Raw genomic sequence first — 16,918 nt, forward strand, 5'->3', positions numbered from 1 at the left:
AAAGGAGATAGAAAGTTTGAAGCGTCTAGAAGATTAATAGAAATGGAGGGTGGTAAAAGGGTTCTGGTTCTGTGTCGGTGCGCGAACACGTGCGTGAGGATTCGCTTTCACACGCATGTTTCAACGCTAAGAAAATGTGTGCAGACAGTGGCAAACATAGAATTCTATAAAATGCCACAGAAACTAACTCAGGATGTAAATTAATACCTGTCGTTACTTCAATCTTCAGAAATGCGTTATGCAACTGCATTACAGCAACTTCCACCTTCAGTCGGATGAAATGTGATTACTAGTCGTTCAAAAATGCCTCTGATTGTTTAAAGGGCCCTCCTGTGCTTTTTTTTTCCATTTCTTCAGTTCTACAGGGAATTGTGTATGTAAAAGCTCTTGAAAGTTAAAAAAGCGCAAAGTTCACGCTCTCCCTCAGAAAACCGGTCACACATTTGCATGATGAATGCCTCTATTCATGGTGGAAGTGAAGCTAAAAACGCGACCGTTGACACGGTGAGCGGTTCTGGCTCAGGCACGTGTTAGCTGACCAATCAGATGAAACCAGACATTCGGGAGGCGGGGGCCTTAAAGAGACAGGCGCGAAAACAGAGCATCTCACACAGAGGGGCAACACAGCGCTGCAGCCCTGAGACAACTGACGCAGTAACCCAAAATAAAATTATGAACCTGAAAATGAGCACAATACGTCTCCTTTAAGCCCACATCTGTCTTGTGGTGTGTGTGTGTCTGGTTTGTTTTCTTACCCCACTGTTTGGCGCTCACCTCCTCCTCCTCCTCCTCCTCCTCCTCCTCCCGCATGACCATAAAAGGATTCATTACTGACCAACCCTCCTGTCTGCTCATTTATCCAGAAAATCTGCTCATCATCCCGCGCTCGCCATCGACTCTGATTAGACACACAAACAATGTGTTTACAGTTCTAAATTTTCCCCATAATGAGCTGACACTAAGTGCAACATTGTCCACCTAACGAGCTCGTAAAAGCAATATGCCAACATTCTGGAGGCAGGGTGTAATTGATGGAAAAGAACTGTAATTCGAGGGGCACGAGAGGAGGGAAGAGTGTAATGATGAACTAGGTAGCAACAAAGAAATTAAGCTCGGGAGAAATGTAATAAAACAGGAGTGTGAGTACAATACGTGAGTGAATATGTTAATGGAGTCAAACAGGATGTACTCACATCACAATCAGGGGTGTAACCTCAACTGAATAAATACAACGGCAATATTTGTTCAACTAGATTCGAATGTGTGAATGTGGGGAGTACTAGATTATTCTTTTTTAATTCCTTATCCTTCCTCCTTTGTTTTTACTGCCTACTATTCACTGATAATTACATTATATATATTTTTTTTAAAAGTAATCTATAATGCTGCCAAAATGTTAATCTGTACAAAGAAAATGGCATTTGTATCTGATTTGAAATCGACTACTAGTGTGCGCACAAAACCGACATCACAAAGTCTGTTTTTAAAGAGAAAGTTCCCTGAGTTCTGCAGCGGATCAATTATTGTTGTAAATGTGTTGAAAAGGAGCTGCATGTAAAAGGTCAAACTAAAATGTATTTATTTTATGACACATTCACAGAGCTTTTAGAAAGGTGCACGATGAAAACTCTCTTGTCTCTCTTGTCCTTGATTGAATTGACAATTCATGATTGCGACTCGAGTCATTCAAAGAAATGTTGTCGGGGTCCAAAATGATTGTTTTGTTTGTTTTGTATCCGTGTTTCATAAAATTGGCTGCGATCTCCGTGTACATCTATCTCTATCCATGTGCTGCACAAACATTTTAGCCAAGTGAATAAACCAGTAAGTACAGTGTATTTATAAAAGCACCTTTCACAGATTCGCAGATACGCAGTGCGACAAAACTTGTTACCACTTGAGTGGGCAGATGATTGGAACAACAGTGGCATTGATGCGTGAATGCTGTTGAAGGGGGAGATGGTTCAATGTTATAATAACACTTTTAAATCTTAAATTCTCTGAAAGGACGATGGCGCTGAAATTTCCCCGAGGTCACTAAAAGCCACTAAAAATCACACTGAAACAATTTCTTAATTGTAACTTCGCCATCGCAGCGTGACTTCCCTCAGTATTCCGCTGTGTTTCCGTGCGACCTTGAACATATCAGCTCTCCAGTGTGAAGAGTCACTGACACTGTAAGCATTTCTCCACCAACGCTGAATTGAAACAGTTGCTTTCCACAAACACTGGCGAGAGCCGCGGAATAAAGCTTCGAGCGCGAGTGCAAACCTGGAGTTTGTAAGAGGATGAAGAGGGGAGAGGATTTACCGTGCGTTCCACCTCTTTTTTTTTTTTCCCCCTCGCTGCCTGCGTGAGCTTATTGACCCTTGAAAGACACAGGAGTTAACAGCCAGAAACAATTATAGACAGAACAAAAAAAAAAAAAATCACGATCATGGACACATCAAAACACTACTCACGCTTTATGTTCCTTCTTAATTTACCCTCCATCTCCACACTGCAGACCTATCGCCTGCTCTGTATCACTCCCCCACTGCCACCCTGATTCACTGAACCCTGCCCAGTATTTCCACTGGTTGATGGGTTGACCCCCACCCCCTTATTCGCGGTCTTATCTGGTCACCCAGGTGTACAAGATAGGCCCCACTGTGCAGCGGTCCGTTTGTAATGGTGGTCTGTGTTGTGCGCTCAGTAACCCTGCTGTTTCACAGATGCAGTGCTTTATCTGAGGCAGACTGTGGTTATTATTATATTATGATGGGAGGCGGTAAGCGACACAGGTCCCCCTGGGTAAATGTATACTGCGCGAGCGGATAAAGTCCATGATTAAAATGCGCTGCAACCTTTCCTCTTGTCCATTTAGCTTACGTTGAGGAGAGGCGCGCTCATACAGCTGATGTGTTATGTAGCATCACAACGGGAACGGCGATGTGCGATCAATCACGGGAACGATCCCAAATGATTTATTCCGTGCGCTATGTATGAAGAAAGAATGTGACTACCAACCTGATGCACACACACACACACACACACACACACACAGCTCTGTCAAACAATGCACTGTTACCAGATCTGTTGTGTTTTCACTTCCCATGATCTGTCAATAAGGGCGTCACATGGCTGGCAGGATGACGTGATTGTCATGTTGGATCCACACCTACGCGACGAACATCCTGAGCGACTGCTGCTGAACAGATGTCAGGGAGGTTAATAAAGAGCTGTCAGTTGCTCCGAGCTATATCTTACACTTTGCATACGCCTATGCAGCATTTAGACACAATGTAGTAATCAGCAGCTGTAACTCCCCCTGTACGGGCGGAGGCCGATGTGATAATGCGCTATGTTGTGATTACACTTCATATTAAGGCCCTTTTAGTGACAATTTAGCGTTATTAAATCACCAGAAATAACTCTAATGTCAAGAATGCTAAGGCTGTCAATAAACTACACCGCGGCCGCATGACTATACACTGCAGTATACTAGTATCAAACTACTCGGAAGGTCAGAGTTAGAATATTTTCCGACTAACTTTTCAAACTAAAGCCTGTAAGGACTCAGTAAGAAAGTGAACGTTTAACGCCCCCAACATTTAGCCGCTTGTCAGCATGCACCATTTTACAGAATCTAACGCTCTGTGATTCAAATGTATCTAGGTCCTACAATAATAAACAATACAATCTTTCACCAGACATTTAAACATGAACCCATTCTAGGAACCAATCGACTTGAAGACAAGGGAACCAGAAGTGCAAAAATGCAAACTTATTTTCTGGTATTAGGACTCATTCCTGTGGCACTCTATTACAAACAGTTATGTTCTGTTTTAGTGCTTATAAATGTCTTGTAATCTAACAATAAACGTGTTTGTCATACTATCGCTAAACACATATATCGTCATATAATAATGGTAATAAGCATCTTATAAGGACTTAGAAGGCCCTTATTTCCTATTACTGATGCTTATTAAAAGGACCTTAATTTAAGTTACATCTGCTAAAAAACATGAATAAACACTTACATCTGTTGTGCATATTGCTACATTACAGTGTGTTACTGATCCTTCATGTAATGTTTGTTTATAATAGGGGGATTTTGTAAAGTGCTGAATTCCATGTTTAACTTTAAATATGCCTAATTTAGGCTGGAGCACTGAAAGCAGGTCTTTAGGCTCCCATTTGCTTGCAAGCACAAAAAGAATGTGATACCTGCCTCCTGAGGAGGAGGGGGACAATGATAGCATTTTCCTTTTTGCAGGTGTTGGTGCACGCACTGACACTCGCTCACGATCACAAACACACATGCTGTGCAGCTCACATGCTCGCTCTAGTCAGTTAGCACACATAGTACCGAGATACACAGCTTTGCCCGGATGAATCCATCATTTTGAGCTATTATGCTGCTAGCGGTGCTGGAGAGAATTGTACGCCGCATCCCTCATCTGTGCTTTATTTCCTACTAAAAATAAGCAGACGAATAAATAAGTCTGAGCTCTGGGGCTGCTTAAGCAGTCGGAGCGGCTCGGCGAGTTCGGACCGGCAGTTCGGGACATTCGATGGAGATCCGAAGTCGCATCGGCTCTGAGGGTCAATTTGATTTTGAATGCAGTTTGTTTGACATTCCATTACACGTTATTTGAAGAACACAGCGTGACCCCGTGAGGATGAATCGAATGGAGTGAGGTGATATGACAAACGCTATTCAATTCAAAGGACTTGTGTTAGAGGCCTGATAAAAATTCATGCTTTAGATGTGCCCTGAAGTGTTGTGATTGGCTAATGCCGTGTGGGAGTGCGTCTCCACGTCAACAGGATCCTGGTTATGGTTGATATGAAGAACAAGCCTAGCAGCTAATCTCCCTCATTCCATGCTCACCTCTTTAAATGGGAAGCACTAAAAGAAAAAGATACCGTATTAAGTTCACGCACATTGTCAATCCCCCCCCCCCCCCTTGTCTCACTTCTTTCTCTACCGCTGTGAATAAATCACTTCTGTTCATGCATTCTTTGTGCACATGCACTGCATAGCTGGATCAGGTGCAAATGCGTGCATGACATACGCACGAAAATGCCCGAATCAGAAGAATTCAAATAGTTTCAGGTAAGTTTGCAGTCACTTACACTAGAACTCACTGTATACGATGAATGCACTCCTGTTGGTCATCGATAATGACAATCAGTTATTAATATGAAATTATTTTTGGTGTGTTACTGTTGGGTAAATGGGTAATAACTACAATATGGTTATTCTGACCTATTAAAACCTTAAAGCTTTCACAAACTCACTGTTTGTTATGTATTTTTACATTTTATCCAGTTCCAGTTCTGGCCTTTCATTTCCAGTCGCTTTTGCCTACTGCAGGAAACTTGTTCCAAAGTTATTACATACACATTTATGAGAAGGTCTGATGAATCATTCACCACAGATGTAAGATTAAAGGGTAAAGGACAATCTTAGCAGCTACTGACTGCTTTAAGTAGTTAGTCTGATGTTTCTATGGTGAAAAACTGCAAGAACACTGATGTCTTACTTATAAGGGCAAAGAGGAATTGACTCCATTTTCATGTAGACAAATCATTGTTTAGCTTGTAGAAAGATGCAGAATGAAAGTATCTATTTTCCACAAGAACGTTATTGTGATTGCGAATCGATAATTTTACTGTGTTTGTCCGATCCAAAATGATTTCTTTTGTTTATATCTGCGTACGAATTCTGACGGTTCCAGCTTCTAACAAGATTTGTTAGCCAATGGTATAACACTGTTAATACCACGTGGTATCCGTGTTTTGTCACGGCAACATTAACAGTGTAGCTCACAAAATGAGTCTCTTCTACGACTGTCTTTGTCGAATGAATAAAGTATGAATATTCATACATTTAGCCATCGAAAAACGTCGTATCATTGCTGTAAACACAAGTGCTAACACATTTTGATCAGTCACCAACAGTAGTACTGAAACACGACCGGTTTATACTTAAAGAGCTCTAGAGTACTATTTCTAACAGTTGGCTGCCATATTTGGGTAATTAACCTACTAACACTGGAAGAAGACAGCCCCTTGTCTTTGCTCTGATTGATGACCTGCTGGTTTTCTACCAAAGGCTAAACCAAGTAAAGCATTAGCTTGGTGATACGGGATTTTTTTAACTTCTTAAATCAACTTAATTGTTCTTCTGGAACTCTTCTTGTTACCATATGTGATTAAAAAAAACCCTCCATCTGGAAAATAAATACACAAAATCAACAAAATCTCCAAAGAAAAAAGACTAAGGATGCACGTGTGAACGGGTCAGTAAGAAAGAAGGTCTCCAGAGGGATGAAAGGGTGGTGATGGTTATGGTGTTTCTGTGCCGTGGGCTGTGGGGCATTTGGTTTTATAACCCGTGCAAGGTCGAGGAAGCTTCTATCGAAGAACTCTCCCACCCCCTCCACCGCATTTCCTGACCCCTCACCCACCTTTGAAAGGAGAGCTTTACTTGCATAAAAGCAGCAGCTCCGAGCAGCAATTCTGTTTATTCCCCCCTTTTTCTTCCTCTTCCTCACTTCCTCACCCTGCTTCCCCTGATACCAAGCCCCATGAAATCTACACAGCTTTCAAATTAAATGTGAATGAAGGGTATGTTTCCTTAGGATTGCATGGCATGATGGTTGAAATCCCATAGTAAATATAACTTTGGAACCAATAGTATCTCTCAGGCTGTAAGCTGGGAAAATATTCTGCACTCTTGCACTACATACAACCTCTTCAGAGAATCTGATCCGTTCCCGAGGCTTATAGAAGGTGTCGGTGGAGCTCCCCTGCTTAACGGTCCTGATATAAATGGAGGATGATGGGGAAAGGGTGCAATTTGCACCAATATGATGCAGCTTCACGAATGGCCCACATTACATAAATGTTAAAGCAACTGCATATTTTGTGCAGCAAAACTGAGAGTCCAAGCATGTTCGTTGTTTTATACGTCAGTGCGGGCTGGGCATCTGAGCAGACTTTATTTAAAGAGCAACTAAACCCCCAAACCACTTTTTTCTGCTGAAAACCAATGTATTTGGGTATGAAGTAGTGTTGCTGAGTGATTCTGGTCCAACTCTTGACATTTTAGTCGAAGTATTTCAATTTGGCGTATTTTGTAGTAAAAATGTAAGTGTGACTGCCCTCTATGGGTTGAAACCCGGTTATTACAATCGAATTTTCCTATTGGCTGAGATGGAGGCAGATGACGTTTTGGAGGCAGCTTTCGTCACGGTCCACCACGGTTAGCTCCGCCCCCTCCTATAAAAACTAGCACCTGCTGATCTGGAATCTGTGGCGAGTAGGTTGGATTGAGAGAATTGCGAATAGAGAGGCATAGTGATTATTGAGTAGGTAGTGTAGTGTGGTGACGGTTAGGGGGGAGGGGGGAGGGGGGAATCGGAGAGTACTCCTGGAGCCCCGCCCATCATCAAGGCATTTTTTGAATTTCCAGCTTAGAGCACGTCATCCAAAACTGAGGGGTTTAGTTGCTCTTTAAAGATCAATGAAACTTGATTTGTGCTTTAAGAAAAGCTTTCATGTATCGTAATGAGATAAGTCTGGTTTATTAGTTGATTGACAGCCATCGGAACAATCTTGCAGCGTGTGGCGCTGAGTTGGAGGGAACCTGCATCAAGTTAAAAAACATTCAAGTCAAGTACATTTTAGTTATATCGCCCAAAATCACGTTCACGTTGCTACGCTGAGCTTTACATCTGTCCTGAGGTCCTCAGTCTGAGTGAGGAAACCTCCCAGGGAAGAAAAAAAACCCTTGCAGCAGAGTACAAAAATGGAGGAAACCTCAAGAAAGAGCCACAGAGAAGGGATCCCTCTGCAGTTCAATTTCATGATTGGCTACGGTTTTTAAGGTTGAGGTAACTAAGCCTTGACCGAGGTTTTTTTTTTCTTGAGTGCAGCAGTCAGCGTCGCCGCAGAGCCTGATGCTAGGAGGTGTGACGGTGGCATCTTTAACATGTAACCCTCAGTGAAAAGTAAGCGATCAACCAATCAAGACAAGTGGGTTATAATTTCCAGGAATACGGTCAATTGAATACAGGCCTCCCGTGTGTCGAACGCTCACCTGGATCTGGAAGAGTATTACTGGAATCTGATTGCAATTAGAGCTACTTAGTGATTCAAATATGAATTTACACACTCTCTTCTACATCAGACTAGTTTTCACCAGAGTGATTTCCTGATTGTATTCTAAGTGATACTCAAAGTTGAAATACAATGCCTCTCTAATAACCACATAATTGAAGTTTTGCCTGTTAAATATAAGGTCCAAAATAAAAAGTCTGGTATGGTCCAGTTGATGGCCCAAAACGTTTCCCTTACGTACTGCAAGGTTTTCTGGGGGATGAGCAAAATGTAGTCTGGTCTGTTCTCATGTCAAAGCTTGAACCCATGTGTTGTAGCTTCGTGTTACCGAGTGAGTCGTCGGTCTTATACCGCCAAGTTGAAAATCTCACAGCCTAATTCACCCGGGATCAGCAGTGCACCGGGGGATTAGGCAAAAGCTCAGGTTTTGAGGATCGTTAGCCAATTAACTTATCATTCCCATGCCCGAGAAACATGACAAGAACAGGCCACATTGATTTTCGTGGGGTTTGATGTTCTCTATCTCTTCCTCCATCCTTCTTTCCCTGTCCCTCTTACTGCCCGCGCAGTCTGTTTCTCGCTGGATCTATCGCTGTGTGCTGTACTTCTTTCTCATTGACAGGGCTACCTGATAGCACAGGCTGACAGGGCTCTAAAGGGCTCTCAGGCAAGGTTCCTATACAATAGGTCATCAGCGAAGAGGTGTTGGCTGATGTTTTCCCAATCTACAGCTCTGTAAAAACTGCCCAGATCACCAAGGCACAGACAGCTTGACAAAAACACCCACCGTGAAAAAAAACAAAAGTCAAAGTCCATTTGCCTCTAATCTGTTCCAGTAAAAGACCGGCCGTTAATGCCAAATGTCTGTTGTTGGAGATGTTTGGGGACAGGGCAGGATGACCTTGTTCCAGCATTTGTGCGTACGGAGACAATTTACTTTTTATTAGCTGCTTATTAGTTGCTTATACATGGGCAGCAGGCCCATGTGTAGAACAGGGTTTGAGATGAACAGTTTTGTTGTCCTGGGGATGATAGAAACTGTGTTTGGAACAAAAAGAGAGCTTCTTCTAGGAAGAAAGGGATTTTTATATGAATATGTAAAATTACCACTCAGTGAATAACAAACTGCTCCAAGCTCTGAATCTATCAGCGCTAGTCTGCTTATGCCGTTACTAAAGTTGCCATCACTGACTGGCTACTCCAATCTAAACCTGTGAAAAATATGATGCCCTAGAATCCAAAAGGAAGCAGTGAATTCACTCTCGATGGTGGATTCACCGCAGTTTTTGTCATAGGTTAGTTTGTGGTAAAATTCGACAAGATGTAATTTACAGGGTTCGTACACATTTTTCAAGGTCAAATTCAAGCACTTTTCAAGCACTTTTCAGGGTCATTTTCAAGATTTTCCAGCACCTTATTGCTGGGGTAAAATACGTATCTACAGGAATATATATACTCATGATTTTTTTCTTCACTTTTTATCACAATTATGTACATTGTATTATGCTGTAAACATCTAAAATTATGTTTCATCATAGCAAAAACTTCAGAAATTAATTATCCTGTCTGATCCCAATTTTGTGAAAGACACAGATTTATAATGTCAAGCACTTAACCTAAAATCCAAGCACTTTTCAGACCTTGAAAACACAACATTGAAATTCAAGCACTTTCAAGGATTTCAAGCACCTGTACGAACCCTGAATTTAGCAACAGCTATACACACTGAGAACACTGCAGAACTGGGATTATCCCTCCAGAGGAACATGAAGCGCTACGTCACCACGACAGGATGTCACAGCGGCAGTGTCTCCGGGCCTGTTCAGTGCAGCATCCGCCTAACTTACGAGCCCAGAGACACTGAATGAGTGACCCAGACAAGAGCAGCAGACCAGGAGAGAGGCCAAAGAGATCGGTGTGTTTACCTGCAAAAACTAAATCTTATAAACCACAAAAAGCAAAAAGAAGAGGCTTCGTGTAAACAGTTAGAGAACAAAGCCAACCAATCAGAGATGGAGTACGCAACCAAAAAAAACAACCAATCAGAGGCGGAGTAGGGCCGGTCCTGTATGACCAAAAGTGGAATCCATAATAACGCGTCCCTCCTCATTAGAACCATTACTATTAAAAATATTATTGTATCACTATAAACTATTACTGTTAGAATATAGAGCTATTTTACACTTATTTCAATATAATATAAAAAAAGGAAACTCACTTACAGCAGCTTTAAATGTGTAGGACGGCAGTGAAAAAGTCAGTCTGGAGGCCTGGTGCAGATATTTCCATCATTAAATGCATGCACGTCTTTGAACGCATACACAAACAGGCATGAACAGACACAACAAATCTACATGCACACACACACACACACAAGTGGCTACCCCCACCAGGCTTTTGTTCTTGTGTGTTTTAATAAGTGCTATCAGTGGAGGCTACAGCTATTTGAGGACACGGACACACTTCCCACTCTGCGGCTCTCTCTTCTCTCTCCTCTCTCTGTGGAACTCCTTGTTCTGCGGGACACATATGGCAGCAGATTGGCCATAAAAAACCAAACCAAACACTCCATCGCACATGCTCGGAAATAATCTGCCGCTCAACCAAAGCACTCGGTACTTTCCACGCGTCTCATAGAGGCAGGTGTGCGTTTGGCCCAACGGTCACGCACGCGCGTACGCGCACATTCAAATCAATAAGCATCAAATAATGTAACAGTCCCAGCTTTGAAAAGATAGCACGCTGCCACTCATCTAACACTATTATGAGAACAATCTCCTTGAATCTCGCCGTCACAATGGGGTTTTATTCCAGGTGTCCTGCTCCTCGCCGCAAATGGTTTTTCCTTCGCGCGAGCTTCAAGTAAAATCACCTTGAATCAAATTTTCTCCAGATGATAGGAGAGCCGTGGACACGCTTTGAAGGCAAAACACGATGAGTGAAAATTAGGCTCTGAAAAAAATACCACCACCATTCATTCCATGCATAATGATGCATTTTGTCCTTTGTGAGGCGCGGTGTAACTATTTCTAAATAGAAATGACTGTCGAGTCCTTTTCAGCCCAATTCTATCTGGTTCCAGAAAATAAATAATAATAATAAAAAAATAAAAAAAACATGAGAAAGCATCTACTCTCTTCAACACATTCCAACTAACTCATTACCACCAGCGAGATTACTCCAGCAACACCATCTATGACGACCCTAAAGCCCCCCCCCCCCCCCCCCTTCCCTCCCGACCATCACAGGAAAATATCTGGGGCTGCAAATGTGCCTCTTATTCATTCATGGACTATTACATATCAAGCTATATATGCAATAAGTGCAAAACAGATTAGCTTTTTGGATTATGAGTAATTTCATATGGGGCGTCTCGTAATGCCACACTGAGGGTGTGGGTGTGTGTGTGTGTGTGTGTGTTTGTGTATGTGTGTGTGTGTCATACGGGAGCAGAGGAAGTGCAGCAGCTTAGAGAATGTGATTTGCCGGACTTCTCTAAAGACCACAGTGACCCCTGCTGGACGGGTCAAACTGTTTAGCTGCAGTGAACTCGGAGCCTCGCAGAGAATACAGAGAGAGAACGAGGGGGAAGGCGCTGCTGGAGTGGGGTTTTTTTTTGGATGTTTGGCCCCCTTGAAAGCGGATTATCTTTGTGAGGTTATGCAAGGGTCAAAAATACTGTATTGGACTTCACTTAATGTGTTCTATTGATTGTGGGAATGTAATTAATACACTCACTGCTGACATTTGCCGTGTCCCTGTGTGTGTGTTTCAGCGGGCGATTGAGACGGATCTTTATTTCAGGGAGTTTGGGAACAGAGGATGGAGGGGAAGGAGGGGGGGAACATGTTGAACATTAGTCTGATTGGCTCTCGCGGCTAATGTTTATGTTGAATCGCGCCCTTTTGCATCCTATACCGTGCAGACCTGGGTAAAAAAAAAAAGAGGAATAAAATCATAAATCAAAGCAGCTAAATGGCACAGCAAGTGTAATATTGATTATGAACGTTAAGCTAAGGCTCCGTAGACTCCATGCGACTCCACAATGAACCATGATCCCTTTCCAAACACGTCTTCTTCAACACAATAGTAAAACAATGGTATAAAAAAAAACCCACAAAAGTCATACTTCTTCACCCTGGAAAAATGATTCATGCAGACGCTGCAACAGTGCGAAAGTGAGCGGCGCGTCCTATCACAACATCGACTCCCTCAACATTATTCAACTGACTGACGGGGCCTTAAAAAATTGACAGCAAAGAGCAGCTTGATCAAATGTGATCTGACTTGTCGCTAAATGTGTAATTGTGGCATCTATCAGGGCGAGGAGGAAGAGGAGACTGTCAGTGGATGTCTCCCTCGTGGGAGAGCTAATGGATTTACAGTACTGCCTGACAGATTTAAGAGACCTTACATCATGTTTTTTTTTTTTCTTTCAAATATGTATTTCTCTCATTTATTTTGAAAGTGGAAGCTCGGGCTCAGCAGTCGAGCATGAAATGAGTCAAATCTGTTTGACTTTGGCTCTGTTCCCGTCCCTCTAAATGGTTATAATGGTTAAACTGACTTTTTTTTACCTTTCACTGAGGTTTAATTTCGTTTTTTTGTTTTTTTGTCTGACGTTTCTCTAACGCGACTTTATCATCCAGCAGATAACATCGTACTACAGTGTGAAGGCTGTGCATTTCCAGTAGGATTCTCCCTGAAACATCAGGTGTGTGTCAGGGCGTTTTCACACCTATAGCTCGTTTGCTCTGGTCCGAATCAGGGACCAACTTGTTACAATGTTGCATATTACCTCGAGTTTGGTTTGTGTTCACACAGCAGCATTTACAAGTGGACCAAAATGTGTGATGCGTGAGGAAACTGCTCTCTAATTGGTCTAAATTTCGAAAACGAGGCAGCAATTCAGCTGAATTTAGCACCAAGCAGACAGGAAGTCAAGCACTGAAACAACAACAACATGACATCCGGTTACTTTTCAAAATAAAACACTTCGTGTTGACACCAGCACCCAAATCTCAAAAAAGAGACAAACACAAGCTCTTCTGCTGATCCTTCGGTCGGGAACACTTCGTGTTGTTGTTTTTATGACACAGACCTATAACTGCGGTCGCGAGTGATCATTTGATTATCGCGGCAACTCCTCTGCCTTGAGACGCCAGTTGTCTACTATACTGCGCCGTGTCCGACTCAAAACGCAACCGGGGGTTACCGGACGGCGGAGCAAACACCTGATCGGGTCGTAACGCAGCGGACACGTATCCAGTGGAAATCTGGGGTTAAGCACTGATGCTTCCTGCAGTTGGGTCGGATCGAGGTTGGATCATGTTCTCACCACAAACGAACCGTACCAGAGTTTGTTTGGAACCGGACCGAGACCACCTCTTCAACAAGGTCTCGGTCCGGTTGTTTTGGTCTGCACCCGAGTGCGACTGATGTGTTCACACCTTCCCAAACGAACTGCACCAAGGGGGTAAACGCTCCAGGGTTCGATTCAACCGAACTAAACAAGGCAGGTGTGAAAACGCCCTCAGTCTGTAGACTTAAGATAGTGAAGTGAACACCCCGCCCTGCTGTCCAAACTCCGAGAGGAACTGTCAGGTAAGCAGGTTCGCCAGCTGGAATCCAATTAACATTCAGATCACTCGGCTCGTTACTGTAATTTTCATGTGGCTTCCGATGAGGATCAATTACAGTGCAGGGGCAGGGCGGCTGCCCATTACGAAGCGAGCCTGCCCATCTTCTCACTTTGAGCCACAGGCTTTCAAATGAACACAATGTAAATGAGCACACAACAGAACCCCCCCAAATACTCATTATCTCGCATTCACAAGCAATGTGCCATTGGATATTGACTACATTATTCTCCCTGCAGGGTCTCCAAAAGGTTATTTGGCTAGTAGTCTCTAACATTCCTTTTAGAGAGAATTAAAAAGAAAAGGGGCCTGACAAACGATGCCAGAACTGCCTCCGCTAATTGGGTTGTGTGTTTGTGCGGCGTCAGATAATATCTCCGAATAATGACTTTTTGATGGAACATCCGACGACGCAACAAAACACGGAACGAGAGGCAGAGTGGTCGGGGAATCAAAACGCGCTCTCGACGAGCGGGCCTTTGTCTCTGATGTTGTTGTTTGACCGCACAGAGCGCCGCTTCCTTCGCGCCTCCCGCTGAGCGACTGAGCGGGCTTAAGTGCAGTCTGTTGCCTCTGAGCGGCGACGCCTCTGATGTGCGGGTCCGTTTGCCGCTCTCCCGAAATGGCTGCACTAATGAACTCTGGGGAAGCTGCACGTCATTTCAATAACACGCCGCGCACCCATCCGTTGTGTTCTTGAGCGGCACTTCAATGGCGGCGTCGTCCGGATGGGGGGTCTCCGCGCCCGTTATTCAGCATGATCTATATTTAAATCGACGACGTCTCCGGGCGACACTTCCGTCTTGGAGGGAGGTCGGCCACGCTGGCATCTCGAATCACTTTCATTAGTTTTGACACGCGGCTTATTTGGGAAAGAAATCACCCGGCGAAGCTAGTTATCACCGACTTCACTGAGAAGGGAACGTGTCAGGTTTCCACTTCCTCACTTTCAGAGAAACTGAAATGAATCTTTGGATAAAGGATACTGTGTTTGACATTAAAAGCGACATCCAGGCCAACATATTCCGTGCTGTCGCCTGCTGTACAGTATGAGACTCATCATTACGCTGACTTTGAAACTCTCACTTAAGGCCTATATGTTGTTCTGCTGTGATTGAACATTTAAGTTACTCCTCGTGTCACCCGGGGGGGGGGGTGTGATCCGTCTGGTCCGGCGGCTGTCTTACACTCCTCAAAAAAAAAAGAAGAACCTGCCTTTATTTCCACCGCGGACTGATGGATTGTCCTCACCTTCAAGTCGCTGGCATTATTTATCTTTTTGTCCTGCGCGCTACGTTCTCGTCAAACAGCGCTCCCCTATAATTTGCCGCCATGTATCCCTCAATCAAGAGAGCGCGGCTTAATGAGACACTCACAATGAGGACAGATGTAATTCACACCCTCGGACTGTGTTTATTGGACAGTGGCGTCTCCTCACATCCTAACCGGGAGTGATGAGATGCTCGCTCATCCATCTTTATTGAAAAGAAGAAAAAAACAACAACAACATCACTGCAGCATTAAATATTTTTTTACGTCCATCCAGAATGCGCCCGCTGCTGACTTTAGGTGGTGCGCATCCCTGTTGTTCTGACCAGGTATACTCTTTTTTCTTTTTTATATTTAAATACATGCAGCTCTGCAAACCGTCTCTCGAACAGCGCGTGTAATATTAATAATGGAAAAGCCGTCACTGAAATCCTTCTAGTTCATTAAGCGTCATGCAGTTATTCACAACCTTTACGACCCTGTCTTACCATTCGACCACAGTGACATTTCATTGTGATGTTTTTTCCTGTCGAGCGAGTGCGGCTCAGGAGGTGGAGTGGATCATCCACCAATCAGAAGGTCAGTGGCGGCCCTCGAGCGATACGGTGAACCCCGGGTTTGCTCCCGATGACCGCCCCGTCGGCGTGCGAGTGGCTGAATGCAGAAACATCACGGGCCGGGTCAGCACTTTGCATCGCAGCCTATGCCATCAGTGCATTAAAATATGTGTATGTGAATGGGTGAATGTATTAAAGAGCCCTTTAAAATGTCAGTAGACTGAGGGCACGCTCACACCACCGTTTGACCACGCAGGAGCACAAGAGCAACATGGAGACAAAGTATATTGATGCGTATTACGCTATCTCGCATAATCAGGAAATCCAGGAATGTGAGGCATGACGCATGTACGAGATTTAACCGTAAGAGTTATCAGCCATTTCTTCAGTTCCCCTCAGCTGTACTAATGTAGGTGTTTAGCATCTTTCGGCTAATTGTTTCTGTTTTTTCTGGCCAGCAACTTTAGTTATCAGCGTCCTTCTGCACAAACAGCCGGCTGCTGTTTATCAAGATACACCCCGGCCAGCAGCAAACAGCACCCCGCCATCTAGCTGTTGAACGTGGTTCAACAGAGTTTATTTGCGAGGGAGACGGATGAAGTGAGAGTTGGGTGCAACGGATCGCCAGAAACACGACGGCAAATGAATTCTAATGTCGCTCCGAGTCTAACGCACGTGAAAACACGAAAAGAAAATGTTCTAAAATGTCCACCTTTCGCAACAAGGACATATAATAGGAATCCAATTCCAAATCCAAGGTACGAGCAAATAATGGGAAAAAGGAAAGTTCAAGGGAATATGGAGAGAAATAGAAAACTGAGGACATTTCAGAAGACCATGAGTATCGGGTCAGGAACACGGGGATCACAAAGAACAGAAGCAGATGTTCCAACAAAGAGCGAGGGAACGGCACAGGCTTAAAACAAAAACTAAACTAGCGAGGGGTTGATGTACATGTGGAAAGACGCTGGGAACAGGGCAGCGCTAACAAAGCTAACGTGAGACAGGGAAGCTACTGCAGGGGAGGAATCAGGCCGGGGAGGAGCACAGGAGGGAGACAGAACACTGGGAACACAGGTGAGCAGGAAGTCGAGAGGGTATGACTGCAAAATAAAAGAGCAAATAACCAACCAAAACCAAAACCATGACATAATATGTCAGACACACATGCTCAGTTTACTGTAAAATTCTGCCCCCGAGTGGCCACAAAACAAATTGCTTGCTTTAATCACCTCACAACCCTCTCTGATTCACCCTGCAGCCTCTGCGGGCTCCTGACCCCTGTAAGGTGGGAGTCCCTGTCGTAACACTTTACGTGGCGATGCTGTGGGCTGTCGGTGA

The 16,918-nt window shown here is 43.9% G+C and overlaps 1 long non-coding RNA gene across 1 annotated transcript in view; it reads right to left on the minus strand.

Moving 5' to 3' along the window:
• Positions 1-806: 806 nt before the first annotated feature.
• Positions 807-16,918, minus strand: part of LOC115587089 (uncharacterized) — a 65,240-nt gene continuing 49,128 nt past the window's right edge. Inside the window, exon 3 of the long non-coding RNA XR_003984961.1 lies at positions 807-898. This is a non-coding gene — a long non-coding RNA (uncharacterized LOC115587089). The remainder of the gene's footprint in view (positions 899-16,918) is intronic.

This window comes from Sparus aurata, chromosome 8, assembly GCF_900880675.1.
Source record: "Sparus aurata chromosome 8, fSpaAur1.1, whole genome shotgun sequence".
Lineage (NCBI taxonomy): Eukaryota > Metazoa > Chordata > Actinopteri > Spariformes > Sparidae > Sparus > Sparus aurata.